At 52.3% G+C, this 14,629-nt stretch overlaps 1 protein-coding gene across 5 annotated transcripts in view; it reads right to left on the bottom strand.

The window, feature by feature from the left end:
• Nucleotides 1-14,629, bottom strand: part of OPCML (opioid binding protein/cell adhesion molecule like) — an 872,021-nt gene that overhangs the window by 396,591 nt on the left and 460,801 nt on the right. The gene's annotated exons all lie outside the window — the stretch shown is intronic.

Here is a 14,629-nt window from a genome sequence, read left to right as displayed (position 1 = left end):
CCCTCTCATTCGGAGACATGGCGACCGAATGGTTAAAGTGGCCAGCAGCAAAGGGCGCAGCAGAACCAGGAGACTCCCCTCTCGATGGTTCCCAGGACAGGACTTTCCTCCCAGCAGCCAGCGCCCGGGGTGTCGCTGGCATTAACACGTCTTGTCAACAACACTGTGTCCTCTGGCTCCTCCAGGGCTTCTCCTTGCTCTGCTGGCGCGCAGAGGGGCGGCGGTCTCGCAGGGGGCCGGCAGGACGCCACGCTTCAGCGCCCATGGGGATGCGGCCGGTCCGAGCCAACACAGCCACAGCGCCCGAGACGCCGCCGGTAGGAACTGCAGGCGCCCTGAGCAGCCTAGCGCCGCTGTGCAGACTGGGGGTGGACATCAGCCCCGACCACGTCAGTCGGCAGGAGTGGGCAATCCTTTCTCTTTTTCTTCTGAGACTGGCAAAACCTCAAATTCCCTAATTTAGGAAAGGGGTTCTGGATGAGGCTTCCACCCTCATTAACAAGGCAACTTTTTATCTTTGAGGGCTTTTGTAGTGTCCTTTTCTACCTTCTACGCCCTTTTCTTTTTATAATCTAAAAAAAAAAAAAATAATAATGCCCCAGAATCTATCTTAAGGAAACTCTAACATCAGGGTATTCTTGGAAGCATCAGCGTTTTGATTAAAGTATTTTATCTTCCACTTCAAAGAAGTCTTTCTTGCCAGAACCATCTCCACTGACAACGCCTTCCTTCAGCCTTCCAATGTCTTGCTCAGCTTCGGGAGGATCAAGGCGAAAAAGAGCCAACCTTTTAGAATCCCATGGTTCTTTAACTTTAATTCAGCCAGCCAGATGCAGCCCTCCACATCAGTGTATTTGGAGATCAGAGAAGTGAAGAGGCAGAAGAGAGAAGCAGTGAGCTTCTGGAGTATGGTATTTATTTATTTATACCCACAACTTCTTACCCTAAAGGACTGAACGGGGTTGGAAAAGATGCATACAAAAGAGGAAGATAAAATGACTTCAGAATAAGAAAGAAAAAGGTCCCTAGGACATGACCCAGAAAGATGGAGTCAGGCCCGGGTGATCATCTCGGTGTAACGCTCTCTCGGCATCTCCAGCGCTCACCTTCTCCCTTAAGGCACCTCAGCAAGATGTCACCTGGGTTCTGCCCCACTCGGTAGGATTATGCAATTTATAAGCAACGTCCAGAGTTACGTGTCTTAAGAGAAATCCTCTTACATAATTCAGAACATTTAAACGAATCAAGTAAGGTAGCTTGTCGCAGTTAAGTTTTGGAACTCTGTGTGGGAAAGATTATCTTAGATTTCTCAGAGCGTCTAGGCTTCTTCATCTGCCAACTTAAAAGACAACTGTTGCTGTATCTTAGGAGCACAGCTATGGCAGGCACTCCTCTTCTGCATCAGCTCTGAGCTCATGGACCATTCAGGGAGGTGTTCGCTGACGCTGGCAGCTGAAGTAAAGCTCTCACCCCCATCTCGACCTCTCTCTTTCCATCACCTTGTTTATTTTCCTTAAAACAGCTACCAATATTTGAAACTGACTTTGTCTATGGGCAAATGGTCTCCTTCTATCCCAGGCTCAGAGGATGTGAGCCCCATGAGGGCAGAGGTTCTGTCACTCTTGGCCACTCTAATGCCCCCGGTGTCTAGAACGTGGCCTGGGACAGACTAGGTGCTCAATGGAAATTTGCTGAGTCATTGGACAAGTGAATGAATGAACGACCACTGGGGCAAAATCTTGTCTCCACTAATTTGGTTCAAATACTGTCTTCATGACTTTTATTAGCTGGATGAGTAGGGCAGCTGCATTGAAAGAAAGACACTCATCATCCAGACCAGCTAACTTCAAATTTTGCCTGCAAAGACGGTCTCTCTGTCCCTCCCAGTGCCCTCCAGCCCCATCCCTGCTGCAGTGAAGGGAGCATCTTCCTCCTGTTTGAGGAGCCTCCTTTCGCTGGTGTTCTGGTCCCACCCGTCCTTCTGCTCAAGGACCCACTGTGTCAACCCTGCTAGCTCCATTTCCCCTCACTCTTTTCCAGCCACATGGAAGAATATGCATGTCAAAGCAAAGCTAGACTATTAAACATGGATGTTCTTAGGGCTTCTCCTCCACTTCTCCTAAGAGGCAAGGGTTTCTGTTCCCGGATCATCGCCCACAAAGAACCCACCCTCCCACTGAGCAGTAACGGGCTAAATGGGAGCTGAGGAGGTGGAGAGGCCGAAATAGCGAAATTCACAGTGGAGAAGACAGAGTTCCCCTTGCAGGAGAATGTAGTAGATCCCGCAGGTAAACTGAGGAGAGCAGAGAATTGAGAACTTACGCTGCCAGGTTGCGAGGGAAAGGAAAGCTGTTTGGGGTGAGGAACAGACGCTGGGCATGTAAGATATTAAGAGAAATATGGACGTAAAAGAATTTTATGATACTTCAATGTGTGTCCTAAAGAGAGGGACCTTTCCTGGTTCTTAAAAGCAGAGATCCGTTGGATTTCCGGCAATATTTGGCACTGCTGTCGTCGATTGCTCCTTTTTGAATAGAACATGATATATAAGCAGAAAACAGGCTGGAATCGGGGTTACACCCTAATTTTCGCATCCTTGAAAACAAAAACAACAGCAACAGCACAACCTTCCTATAGCTGACGTCATCTTGAAACCGTCTCTCTGGGCTTCTCACTTACAAGGAGTCTCGCTTTCATGTTCACTTGTTGGCCGACCCTTGTCTTTCTTTCACCAGAGCTCGAGCCGCTAAGCACGGGAGCTCTTCCAAGCTCTGCCCCAAGCACTCCGGGGTTCGTGGCTTCTTCCTCCTCCTCCGCCGCTGGTCCGTGCACATGCCCCTCCCCAGTAGCGGCCCACAGCCCTCCTCTGAGCAGCAGACCACGGGCCCTGTGCGCCCTTGTGCAGGAACTCCAAACAGCCCCGTCCAAGGGAGCTCAGGGCGGGCTCACAGTGTGTTCCCCCAACTGGGTCTCACTGCTGAGCTAGTTCAGTGAAGGGCCCCCGAGCCATTCAGTAGGCAGCTGAAAAGCTGGGTGTCAGTTTTTGATAGATTCCTTTCTTTCCTCTCTGGTGTCCAGTCTACCCCCAAGTCTTACTGATTCTACCTCCACAGCGTTCCAGTCTGCACACTTTCCTCTCTCTCCACCCATCACTGCAGCCCACGCCACCATCACCCCTCAACCGAACACTGGCACTGCAGCCCAAAGGTGTCCCCAAGAGCAGCAGGCCCCCTCATGTCCCATCTCCACGCTGCAGACAGGATGACCTGTAAACAAACAACCCCCTCCCCCACTCCTGTTCATTTCTTCCTTTGGCTTCATAAAAAATGAAGCTCTGGGAAGTGCCCCTCCCCCCGTATCATGGTCTTTTTCTCCTCTGAGCTGTCTACACTGCCTGCTTCGTGCCCTGATGCACTGGCAAGGGCAGTATGCATTCCCTCCTGTATGAAGCCATCCTAGCCAGACTGACTCCGCTCACTCAGCTCTCCCCGCACCCCTAACGACGCCAAATCCTGCTTTCAAGCCCCCTCCCCCAGCACCGACCCCTCCACCGAATCCACCTGCACCTCTGCAATTGCACCTCGGTCTGTGTGAATATTTGAAGCCCACCTCCGGTTCCCGGGGCCCTGCCTGTGGCCCCGTGGACGACACAGTGCCAGACACACCTCACAGAACAAACGCACAACGCAGTGTCTTACGGAAGTAAATCGATGACCAAGTAAAATCATCTTGCTTCTCTGAGCCTCAGTTTTCTAAAGTGCATGACAGGAAAATTTCACAGGGATGTTTGAAGGATTAAAACAAATAAGACATTCAGCTAGCCCATCTTAGTGCTTGTCCTGTAACAGACTCTTATTTCTCGAAACAATAAACACCCGTCATGGCGTGGGACCAGGTGGTAAGGTAGACCCAGCCCTGGTTTGAAAGAAGGGCCACCAGAGTCCCCGTGCTGCACGCGTGTCAGTGGTGGCTCTGTTGCCCCGGGAAAGTCCTTCTCAGTGATGGGCACTGTGCGTCCTCAGCAGGACAGTCAGCAGGGGCAGAGAAGGAGAAACGATAAAGAGCAACAAAAGAAAAAGAGGAATACGACTCAGCCATAAAAAAGAATAAAATGACGCCATTTGCAGCCACATGGATGGACCTGGCGACCGTCATCCTGGGTGAACTGAGCCAGACAGAGACAGACAAACACCCTAACCCTAACCCATGTGACATTATGTGTATTTTGAATCTAAAAAAAAAAGAGACACAAATGAACTTATTTACAAAACAGAAACCAACTCACAGACACAGAAAACAAAATTACGGTTACCAGAGGGGAAGGGCAGGAGAAGGGATAAACGGGGAGTCTGAGATTTGTAGATACACACTACTATGTATAAAATAGATAAACAGCAAGTTCATACTGGAGAGCATGGGGAACTATATTGAATACCTTGCAGTAACCTATAAGGAAAAAGAATATGAAAAGGAATATACGTACGTGTATGTATGACTGAAACGTCGTGCTGGGCACCAGACAGTGACACAACCTTGTAAACTGACTAGGCTTCAATAAAAAAATTTTCTAATAAATTTAAAAAAAAAAAGAAAAAAGAAAGAACGGTTTTCAGGATTGGCAAGTAGATTATTCAAATGTATCTTGATTTATACATGACAGATGTGTTCCTGAAAAATATGTGTAAACTGAACCACACTTTGGGTTCACAAGGGAACCGTGGCATTTAAAGGAACCCTCTACCAAATCCATTTGGAAAAAGAGTCACCGGCATGAAGTCGAACCTCTCCCCCTGGTATAAGTACCATGCGTGTGGTGTAGCCCCTTTTTGCTCCAGTCTGGGGCAGATGGATGTGTGGCTTATGGAAATGAAGACACTTTTAAATGTTAATTTCTGGTGGAAAGCCATCATCTGGGAGGCCAGCTCAGAGGAAGCACGCAGGCAGGCCCAGCCACCGGAGCTCCCCTGTCCTTCCCCACCATCCATTCTTCACTGCAGACCGAGTCACAGGAGAGGCTGGTAGCCCAGAGAGCATCAGGCTGGGGAAGGAGCCAGTGAACGGAGAAAGGGAAGATAAAGGACTCCCTCCTGAGGCCGGGTGTAGGTGAGAAGCTCGTAGGAGTGCTTAGCGAGACAGCCGTCCCCTGGCGGGTGTGCCCCTGGGCTATGTCTGCGACTCAGCCACTCGCCAGGAACCAAGTGGTAGAGCCCGGAGGACCAGGCAAACGCCCTCACCTCGGGCAGGGGGAGAAAAAGGGAATTCGTAAAGAGATCCTAGACATTTCATTGGGCTACAAAGAGAAGGCTGCATCACAGGCTGCCCACGTGTGGCCAGAGGACAGGAGATCTCTGGCCATTACTTATGCCGTGAACTAGAGCGCACTGAGCGCTATTAATAAGTAGCTGCCATTTCCCTCTTCTTGTTCATCCAGTTCCCCGAGAAGCCTGACACTGCAGTCAAACGTACGTGGCCTCTACAAGGCGGCGTCAGTGGTAGGAGACAGACCCCGGGTCAGAGGTGTGGCCGGCCGTCAACCCGAGCCTGCTCTTGGCAAGCCCCTCGCCTCCCGAGCCCCAGGTCTCTCCCGCTGGACCAACTCCAACACAACCAACTGCAAACGCATCTTCCAGCTCTAAGAATTGCAGGGATTTCTGGCACAAGAACAAGGCCCAGCACTACAGACTTTTTTTTGTTTGTTTTTTTTCAAAATGAGTTGTAATTTCTCACTACTGAGAAAAATAAGAGAGGAGGTAGGGAATAAACTGGGGCTTTAAGGTCAACCCATTACTGGTCTCCCGGCCCAGATGGACGTAACAAAGTTGCAGCGGGAAAGCAGGAAACATCTGAGAGGATGACCTCCCCTCACCGCTCCAGGCACGGCCAGTCCACCTCCTCCTCCTGCCGTGGAAGGGACAGGGGGCTGCGTGTGTGTGTGTGTGTGTGTGTGTGTGTGTGTGTGTGGTTGCCACTCGCAGCGGCTGATGGAAGTGGTACCAAACTGCAGGTCAGACATGCCTTTGACGGATGGCACCCTCTCCCTGAACTCAGAAACTGTCCGCGTGGCTCCAGGAGACCCACCATCTATTACGCTCTAAGGCCAATCTATACCCCTAGGTGACCGCATCAGGGGCCAGTAGAGCCCGTGAGTCTTGAAAGTCTTGCTGGGGCTGGCAAACACGGCTGGGCCTCCTGTGCAGTGTGGGAGTGGGGAGAGGGGAAGAGACGGACAGACTCTTGGAGCCTGGCAGAAGTCTACCTGCCCACTCGGAAAACACTTTTCACCCATCATCTGGCCTTTAATGCATCACGGACCCCGAACAGAAGAGGATGCGCTCCTATCTGATCGAGGGACGGACGCCTTGGACTGCCCAGCACTCACCCACCGCCAGCTTCCTGCCTCCAATCACAAAACCCGGGACAACAACAGCTGCAGCTGAATTACTCCTCCGTCCCCATCGACCCGTCAGATGGACGTCACCCTGACAGATCCCTTTTGATCGAGGGGTCTAATGGAGTAGACTTCTCATTGCTCTTGTATCTGGGGCCGCAGACTGCTGTGAAATAAATGCAATTTGGAGAATTATTTCCGAACAACAACTGCTACCCCTCTGGGAACTTACGATCACTTTGAGATTTCGAAATTGTTGGCGAACCACCTGCTGACTGAGCTGTTATGACCAGGTGTTTCGTTTGGATTCCAGGCTAACGGTTCTATAGATCCAAAAGCAGGGACACCCCAGAAGCCCGCAGACGGCCGTGCGCTCAGGCCGAGCCCCCCGGGGGAGAGCTGCCCGCACGGCCGGCCTACTTCGCAGCCCCCCCTGCCCCCCGGGCAGTCAGAGGGCCCGTGACCACGGCCACGCGCGGGGCACCTGTCTCATGGAGCCCCTTCAGAGGTGGCAGGTTTGTTTGAGTTGGGGATTTTCTGTGGACCTAACTCTTACACCGAGTTTGGCCAAACGCTCAGCAGTCAGACAAGCGCTCCGGACGGACCCCCGATAGCGCGGCAGCGCTCGCAGGGGCAGCGCTGCCCCCCCCCACCCCACCCCGGGCCGCCGCTGCCAGGGCGCGGCCTCGCGCTGGGGGAGTCCCGGACGCACGCTTCTCCTCGTTTCAACAACACTGCCACGGAGCTGGTGGCAACGCCACACCCGATTCACAGTCCCCAAGGCCCGGGGACAGGCCCAGGCGCGCACAGGGTCTCACAGAGCTCGGGGCCGAGCTGGGACCGGACTCCCGAGCCCACGGTGTAGCCACCGTGCCCTGTAATTAGTTTCCGAAGATGGAAGGTTGAGGAGCAATGAGACATGGACCTTCACGATGCAAACTCAGGAGATTGGTTTCGTTTGAGGAAGACTTCAATAGAGGCGCGATAACCTAGAGGTTTAAAGAAAACAGTGGGTCTTTGGTCAAACTGACTTGGTAAATCCAGTTCCGACACAGGTCTTGCAACGTAAGCTTGGATAAGCTATCAAGGGCTTCCAAGCCTTATTTTTCACATCTGTGTAATGGGAATGACACCATGGTTGTTCTGAGGACAAATGAATGAATGTGTGTAAAAGCAGGAAGGCACCACCTGACACGCAGACCGTGCTCAGTACGCAGGGCACCATGGTTGGCTCAACGCCGCACCTCCGTCCCTTCCGTCCCCTCCCTCCCCCTCCGGGCCGGCTGCCTTCCGTCGGCCTCTTTCCCTCCCCCACTCCCTGGAGCAGGGCACCTTTCCTCAACATACCCGCCGTGGCTGGAGCATGGCTCCTGCGAGGCATGAAAAGGAATATTCCGTCTGTGCAGCCGGCAGAGGCCCTTGGGGTAGCCTCGCATTAGAATGCTTTGCAATAATATCAATCAGTATTAAAAATGTATGTTCTACTCCATTTTTAAAACATCTTAAATAAATCTTTAAATACAGCTATTTTGTTTTATCTTTAGGGCTCTGTGAACAGCCAGCCCTAGGGGCCATCGTCCCCCCAGAACAGCCCCGAGAGTGTTTGCTAGGAAAGCTGCCTGGGCGCACGGCTTCCAGGGGGTCTCTGGGCTGGGGGAATCCAGTCTTCTGGGTGACGTGAATTTTTTGTTTGGTGGCGGCCCAGCCCCAGGGGAAGGAACACTATTCCGCTGGGCTCACCTACCGTTAGGAGTCACTTCCCAGGAAGCAGCTGGTTAGTCCACACCCTTGAGGGTCGAGAGCTTTTCTCCTAACACTGTCGGAAAGGGCGTTGAGTCCACAGAAAGGAGAAAAAGGCAGGGCCCTGTGAAGGGCTGGGAGAACTCAGGGGAGGACAAAGATGGAGCCAGATCTTTCCAGAAAGGAGCACGCTGCCTCTTTTATAAATACCCCTTGTGGCTGACAGAGATCGCTTTCCTCTGTGTCCACACTGAAATGTCCTTGGTTGAACCCCAGATGCCTACGGGGGCCAGAGTGAGACTGGTGGGGTGCCGTGCAACAGGGGACAGTGAGGACCGAGGCAAACGGACAGTGCAGGATGTGAGGACAGTCGCATTTATTTAAGCAGTGACAGCAATGACAGCTCTGCACGGGGTACCTGGAATGTGTCTGCTTCCTAGAACTAAGGACCGTTCCTGTCCAAACCATCCAAATCCACCCAGAACGGGACAACAGTCTCCTCCTGACCGACCTCCCTGTTTGTCATCGCACAGCCTCCGACACGTCTTAGGAGTCATCGCCCATTGTTACTTCAAAAGCTCTGATCTATTCACGTCACTGGCTCTCAACAGGGGCACACGGTTCACTTCACAGTATGACCCCTGTATTTTCTTTCCCAGCGGCATCTTCGATCACTCCCTCTAACCAGGAAAAGCCATTTCCTGTGCTCCGGTCATTCCGTGGGTCTTCCTTCCCGTGTGCAATTCCTCCTGCTGTCCCCTTGCCCTGGAATGCTCTCCTGCCACTCTGCTCCTTGTCTACTTCAAGAAATTCAGCTCCTTGGAACTGGGACCCCATCCCCGGGATCCCCCGCTTCCCTCGACCCCACGCTGCCTCTGCACGTAAACCACCTGCTCACCACACGCTGGCCGCTCTCAGCTCATCTCCCGGCCCCACCGGCAGCAGCGCTGCCGTCCAGCAAGCGGCTATGCGACCGCCCGCCTTAGACGGGCACCTCCTTGCCTGTCGAGGCCTTGTCTGCTTGACCCTAGGAGTTTCATTCCTAGCACATCTGCTGACCCATCACAGACCACAAAAAACGAATAAACCAAAACATCAGCAGAAGAAACCTGAACAAACAAGTTCCAAAACCCACAGAGCTCCTCGAAGCTCCATGTCTGCCTCTTGAAATCGTTGGGGGTCAGGGGTCTGATACCAGGATTAGCTGTTTCCAAAAAGATGATGGTGGTCACCGTCCTCGGCGGTGGTGTGTTCACGGGAAACAAGAGACCAACCACAGGAGCAGAAGGAAGAGGACCTTTGGAAAAGCACAGAGGCCTGTCCTTCAAGTGCATCTGCCTGGGGCCCAGGAGAGGGCAAGACGGTGCTAAAAACAAAGGTGAAAGTCTCCAGCCCTCTCCTAAGAAACACGGCTGCACACACATACACACACACATACACACACACACACAGACACACACACACACACATACACACACACACATGCACACACACACACACACATACACACACACACAGACACACACACATACACACACACACACACACACACACACACACACACACAGACAGCTGAGGCCAGAGGCCCACATCCGGGCCACGTGCTGTTCCCCAGAGCTTGCAGGAAGCGTCCCATCCTGCCCACCCAGTCCGACTTCCATGCCCGTGGAAGGGGGGGTGACCTCGAGAGGGAAACACTTCACAGGACACCTCCTCCAACTGTGTGCCTGTTGTCACACAGCGCAGCGCCGCCCTGGGGCCCAGGCGACGCCCCGGCTACGGCAGGGGCGGGACAGCCCCAGGCCTCTGGGCTGAAACACGCAGCGGAGGCGGGGTTTCCGGCGGCGGTGCTTCTGCCTGACTTGCCATTTCACGTTAAGAGGCTCCAGAGTCTCCGGCGTTTCAAGAGTAATGACTGTTTTCAGGGTAAATGCTCTGTTAAATAACCCTGGATTATTGTGTAGTGTTATTACACTTATGAAATGGCATTTCAAAAAATAATAATTGTTTTAGAGTTAATTGATGTTTTGAACCATCCCTGTGTGGGGAATTTTTATTCAGCAGACAGGGAGTGAGCAAGGGAGAAAGAGATTTCCATCCAGGGAGGTGGTACTGAAAACAGAAGCCACTGCCGCCTGTCAGATCCTGGGAGAGACGGCCCTCCCCCTCCTCGGAGCGGAAGCTCTTCTCACGGCAGCTCCTGAGACCACGGGACACCGGGAAGTCTCAGCCGCACACCCCACGCAGCCCGCGGGCCTGGCTGCGACTCCGGGCCACCGGGGTCCTGGCTGCGACTCTGGGCCACCCAGCTCCACGGGGGCAGGCCTGGCCCCTGAGCTGCCTGAGGCCACGGCAGGACCAGGAGCAGCGACTTTTCAGATGTGACATTCATTACACGGCCGATGGTCTCGGAATTTCATGCCGCCAGTGGCCGGGCTGGATGCAGGGATATTACACAATAACACCCAGAAATTCCAAGGTTTCCACCCCGGGAGGGCGCAGACAGCGGCCGCCCTGAACCGTCCCCTGGAGTGGCCGGATGATGTCACCTTCTTCCTTTTCATCAAAATTCCTCCATCGCTACCCTCCACGCACGTCTGTGGGGGACCAATTCCTACTGCAGGAGCTAGAACTTGTCTCCTAATCACATGACTTCCTTTTACAAGTATTTCCATGAAGGAGGAATTGGGTATTTTCACTACGAGAAGTTTAAATATAAACACACGCACGCACAGAGGAGACGAGGCTCGTGTGCACTGCGCCATAGCTCGGTGGGAGCGCCGTCTTTATCCCTGCGGGTCGTTGCTGTCTCCACCACAGACACCTCCATCCAGTACCTCCCCACTCCCCAGGACAACGCGTATTTTTATAAAGCACTTATGTACACAAATTAATCTTTAGAAACTAGTAATAAATATAAGAAATTAAAAAAAAACTCTAAAATTGCTTTTAAAAATCTCAGAGACAACGGGTTGGCCGGGTTAGCATTTTCAGGTACTGCCACAAACTAAAAACACAGAACTTTTTCCATGACTCTTTAACTACTATGTTTGGATCACCCAAGAGTCAGTGCAGCCAACGTTCCTTCACCATCATCTTGTCCAGGAGGCTTATTGGTCTCCATGATTTCCCTCCCTTCCTCCTTCCCTCTTCATTTATTTGAATAACCTCCTATGCGCATTTCACTCTGAAAGCTGGAAGGAAGCAGCTTCTGGGAAGCGCGAGAGGGATGGAGAGAAGGAAAAGCAAGAGGAGAGGTTGCACTGAATCGCCCGATGCGCACTTACGAGGTTAAGGATCGAGACCTGTATCGGACCAGCAGCTGGCCTCAAGGGGGACCAGATTCTCTCTCTACCGGTAGATCCGCTCTGACACCCGGGTTGGTGAATCAGCACCTCGGGAAGCTTTCAAAATAACCATCTTTTCCTTACACACACCAAGAAGTTCCTCCAGTTAACGCCTTTGTCTCTTGCACCAACTGTTCGGACAACCCTGCTGGGCTGGGCTGTTTGCTTTCGCCCTTGACCCTCAGCCCACAGCGCCCCACCTCCCACACCCTGCCGCCAGAGTAATCTGTTAAAACATCACGGCTTTGCTTAGAACCTCTCAGCGACTCCCCAGAGGGTAAAATCCACGCTGCATCATCTGAGGGCCTTCTGGAAACAAATGAACAAATGAGCAGACAACTCCTCACCAGATGCCAAATACACGTCAGGGACAGCCTGATGCGTGCATGTTTATAATCTCAACCGACCCTCAGTGTAATCGTTAGGGAGAGGTTACTGATGCCGTTCGAGCTGCCCAAAGACACAACCTGAAAGATGTTTTATGCAACTTGGAAAGTGCTTTACCTGCTACCGTAATCTCCTTTCTTCCCTATCCTTTCCTTTATTATTTAAAAGTAAAACATAAACAAGTTACAAACTGTCATAGCTACATTGATTGAAATTGATACATGGCAACATTATGAGATCTTATGTATCTGTGTTCGCAAAAGTAACTTAAAATCAATGACTCGGAGAGATTATTCAGGAAATCTTAATGACTTATTATAGTAAAAACACTTATAAGAGCACATCCATTAATGGAGGACAATTACTGGAAAGCAAATTTATTATTCAGGAAATCAATTAACTTGTATTTAATTACTTCAAATGATGATCCGTTAGTAAACATTGGTACATTTTGCTTACAAATATCACTTCTGATTATGGTTCATCAGGAAACAAAATGACTAACGGGATACCATCGAGAGTAACTTGATTCACTTCCCGTCCCCTCTGTCTGTCTTCCTGCGCGGATTACTTGTTATTTTGAAGGACCAGAGGCCTTGGGAACTGCAGGACGGGCTGAGGTTACCCGGTCCCGCCCCTCACTTCACGAGGAAGACTTTCCGGCTCAGAGCGGTGAGGCAGCCCAGCAGGTGGAAGGGGTCCCGGGACGAAAATCCCAAAGCTCCCCCCGCCCAGGGCGGTCCCTTCCCTGCCCACAGTTCCTTCTTGAAATAACCTGCAACTCAGAGAGAAGACCGAGGGCATGCACCTTCTTCTTCTTCCTTTTTTTTTTTTTTTTTTTTTTGCAACAGCAAAAACCTATGTCTGCTTTAGAAAGTGATGGAACCCAAGTCATTCTCCGAGCTACACCAGAGCAGGCGAGTCTCCTGTCACATTCCGCTGGTCCCTCACCCCACCCCCTCTTCATTTCCCTGGCATCCTTTTGACTCATTTTCCGGTGTTCTCTGCGTTGCTATTGGCACAACATCCTATCAGCGCAGTTAATTACATCCACTTGGAGTGTGAAGGACAACCTGATCGTCTCAAAGAGCCAGGGGCCATATGATCCACCTCACTGCTCTCACGAAGCAAGTTCCCAGCAGTCTCTTCTGCAAGGAGGTGAGAGGGACGGGCCTCAGATGTGCGGGCACCCTGGGCCCCTGGTCCAGGTGCACACCCGGGCTCGCCCGTAGCTTCGCAATGTTAGTGTCCTCCCACTGCCAGGCAACACTGTTTTATCCGGCTGAGCTTGGTGACAGCTCCGCGTGGCTAGGTATGCACGACTGACATTCAGTTTCTTGCTTCCGTGTGTCGAAAAGTGAACTGAAATTCAACTAAGTTACCATGCCTCAGTGTGTGTATCCCATTGCTCACAGAGGGGTAAGCAGAAGGTTCCAGAAGGCAGGCTCCCCTCTGGGTCTCCGTCTCGAAGATGCTGCCCGCCAGGTTCTCCTTCATCTAGATTCCTCGCAAGACCAGTGAACCAACTGCCTGTGGGCTGGTCGATTCCTGTGCAACCTCAGAGCAGCCACTGAGTGAGAACACAGTGCGCAGAGCACGAGGTCCTCCTGGGAGGCTGAGAGCCAGGCCCAGAGGAGAGGAGCCGGCTGAGCAGGGGAGCGCCAGCGGACCCGGGGGACCCCCCGAGAGCCGCGCCGCGGTCGTGGTCTGAGCAGCGCTCAGCTTCCCCCAGCGGCCGGCGTCTCTTCACGAGTTGGGCGCTGCAACTGACGCGGGGGCCCCAGGGCCCTCTGGGCTTGCCAAGCACGCGGCCTGCGCCTCCGCTTTGCTCTTGTCTGGGGTGTGTGTGTGTGTGTGTGTCTGTGTGTATCTAACCCCCGCCTCTCTCTCTACAGACACTGTTACATGAAGCCAGTCCCATACACCGAGCAGACTCACACAGCGAAGCAGGCACCGGACCCCGCGCCCTCATCCTCCTCCTCAGAGGCCCGTCTCTGACCCGCCTTCCACCGGTACAGGTGCGCACGTGTGCGCCCGGGCATGCCTTTTGCACACACGTCACGTGCACGCGTATACCCTCTGGCTCTTCGGCCTCCCGGGAAGCCGGGTGAGTTTCCACCGTCCCAGGAGCTGCGATACCTGGCTCCCCGCGAGAGCGCTCCCGCGCCGGGCAGGCCGTGGAGCGTCTCCGTCGAGCCTGTGTCCAAACCTTTACGCAGCCCCTCACTCTGGGTGGGGCTCGATCGCCAGGACTAACTCTGGGAGAGTTCCCTAAATCCCCTCCAGAGGCTGGAGTGGAGGTATTTAATTTTCCAACTTTCAACAGCCTTCTACAAAAGATTCACCATTTCCACTCTCACCAGTGATGTCCACGGATCACCTCTTCCTCGAGAGCTCGCTGACGCAGACTGCTGTGTTTGTGTTAGGTTTTGAGAGGTAATTTGTATTTCGTGCTTTAATTTGTATTTCCCTGGCCACACATGAGGCCCAGCGCCTTCTCCCATATTTACGCTCTGTTTTATCTCAGTAAAGTGATTCATATCCTTTGTCTACTTCCTGTCAGGTTATTTATCTTTTCGTTGGTGATTTGTAGCTGTTCCTTATTTAATCCAGATATTAATGTCATAAATACTGCTAATCTTGCCCCCACTCTACCACTTGCCTTTTAAAAGCGTACATGATCTCTTTTTTTCTGTTTGGATCTTTTGTATTTAATGAGGCCAATCTATCAATATATCCATCTTTCCCTTCATCGCGTTTGGGTTTC

The sequence above is a fragment of the Camelus ferus genome, chromosome 33 (genome assembly GCF_009834535.1).
Source record: "Camelus ferus isolate YT-003-E chromosome 33, BCGSAC_Cfer_1.0, whole genome shotgun sequence".
In the NCBI taxonomy this organism is placed as follows: domain Eukaryota; kingdom Metazoa; phylum Chordata; class Mammalia; order Artiodactyla; family Camelidae; genus Camelus; species Camelus ferus.
This window is presented reverse-complemented; position numbering and strand designations above follow the sequence as displayed.